The following is a 2320-nucleotide window of genomic DNA, read 5'->3' as shown; positions in this document are numbered from 1 at the left end:
TAATGTAGGGCATTTCTGAAATGTTTCAGATATGTTGAACCGTTGGCCTCGAACATCAAACTCAGCTCTACGAATTATTCTTTGGAAAAAAATTTATGTTTAGAATTTTAATTTTCCGTTTTTTTGGTAAATATTGCCGATCTTAGCCCGATCGACCAATAGGATTCGGTGCCATTTGACCACATGATGTGTTTGACCATATGGTCTGTCAGGATATACCACAGATATATTAAAAAAATACTAATAATTGATCGTACAATTCATGACTAAGCCTTGAATTGAAGCCACTTCGGCTACTTTCTATCAGATATCCCGACGACGGGAGTTATCAAAGGCAATAAAAATTTTATTGAATTTTTCGGTAGACGGTATCACTGATTAATCCGTCCAGTAATCGCAGTACACTAAAACATTGAGTATTATAGTGGATATAAAAGGCGCCCGTCATATGGTGTAGTCTGTCCATTTGCGTTGCATTATTAGTCAACCAGTTAGTTCTACCATGGACAAACCATTTTTGTTAACTGTAATATTTCTGTTGGAGTTCGTTAAAGTAGCAGTTGGAATTTCGTTACCACAAATAGAATCCAACAGTTTCGGTAAGCTGTAAAATGCAAACCACGTCGTTACAACCCGATGACCTGTGTTTTTACCACAGCAACCTGTTCAGTTAACATCAACAACCAGCTACCGAACCCGCAACCGTTAATTTTAATCCCAGGAACTGAAAACTTTCGATATCCAGTGTCGAACAATCGCCTACTGCGTCTGAATGCCGGAGAAACTGTCGAGCTTGCCTGTGATAGCGGCAATGGGCAATGGGTTCAGCATATCTCCAAGCAGAAGCTCCATCATAGTAGCATGTGTTTTCGACACTATATTCAACTTCAACAGTACCATGTATCGCTTTGAGGAATTCTCGTGTGCACGAAACTTGTATAGTAGCGCTCGACGAACGAATGAATCATGTGAGGAGGGGGCATTCATCGTCGAATTAGGCTTCGATTTGGGAACACGGTTCCCAAAGTTTTTAGACATCTGCCACAATGAAGAAACATTTGAAAACCACTGGGTAAAACATGAATTTTCACGTGCTAATGCTGGCTACCAATCCGGTAATCCTAGGCCTGATTGGTACCAAGGAAACTTTCATCCAGGAATTGACGTTAATAATCTGTATACAGTCAACAAACAGCGACAAACGATTGGTGTGATCCTTAAGTCGGAAGCGCTTGCCGATAGTTTAGTTGGAGATTACACCACCGGATATTTCATGGCACGTGCCCACATCGCAGCACGCGTTGACTTTATCTATGGGACACAACAGAACGGTACCTTTTGGTTCTTGAACGCTGCTCCGCAGTGGCAATCGTTCAACGATGGTAACTGGCTTCGAATCGAAGATAGCGTACGGAGTTTTGTCACTGCACGAAACATCCAGGTTACGGTTTACGGCGGAACGTACGGAGCACACACACAAACCGATGCCAACGGTGATCAACAGCCTATTTATCTAGATTTTGATCCGAACGGCACCCAACGACTGCCGGCTCCGAAGATCTTCTACAAAATTTTATACGATGAGCGGAATAAGGCAGGAATTGTGTTGGTAGGAGTTAACAACATTCACATCAAGACGATGGAGCAGATCAATGAAGATTACATGTTCTGCGATGATATTGGGGATAAGATAAGTTGGATCGATTGGAGTAGGAGGAATTTCACACTGGGTTACTCCTACGCGTGTGAGGTGAATCCGTTCTTGAAGCGGATTGGTCACCTTTCCGGGTTGGATGTTCCGTATTTGCTTTTATGAGTAGAAAGTTAATCATACTTTTAATAAATTTGGTTGAGAACATAAAATGTATAAATTTAGGGTAACCGGTCTAAAAACATGTCGACCTCTTTTTCAATGTTCGTTATTTTGCATTTAAACATTTTGAAAATCGCACCGACGTCGGCGGTAAAACAGGATGAGTTATGTTCTATCAATGATCATGCGATAGACTTGGGTGAAACGCCAAGTTCCTACCAGTAGAAGTCAAATGATTCTTTACATTTCCTTTCGACCATGTCCATATGGGCCTGTCTAGTTCCAATTCGTTCTAGAAATCGATCTTTCAATTTCATTGCTTTCGTTTCTCTTAGTCTTAGTCTTAAATTTTCGAAAATAGCCAAAGAAATTGATACATTAAAAACGAGTTTCGGTAACTACAATATAGGTCTCCGGTCTAAACATGTTAGCTCAAAGAATTCATTCTATTTCGGTAGCAGAATACTTGAAAATAACATCCATCTCAAGATATGTTTTGAAAACCTT

The 2320-nt window shown here is 40.5% G+C and overlaps 1 pseudogene; it reads left to right on the top strand.

Moving 5' to 3' along the window:
• The first annotated feature begins 482 nt into the window (after window positions 1–482).
• On the top strand, window positions 483–2082 carry LOC131691243 (uncharacterized; annotated as a pseudogene).
• The last annotated feature ends 238 nt before the right edge of the window (window positions 2083–2320 follow it).

Source organism: Topomyia yanbarensis, chromosome 3 (assembly GCF_030247195.1).
Source record: "Topomyia yanbarensis strain Yona2022 chromosome 3, ASM3024719v1, whole genome shotgun sequence".
Classification (NCBI taxonomy): domain Eukaryota; kingdom Metazoa; phylum Arthropoda; class Insecta; order Diptera; family Culicidae; genus Topomyia; species Topomyia yanbarensis.
This window is presented reverse-complemented; position numbering and strand designations above follow the sequence as displayed.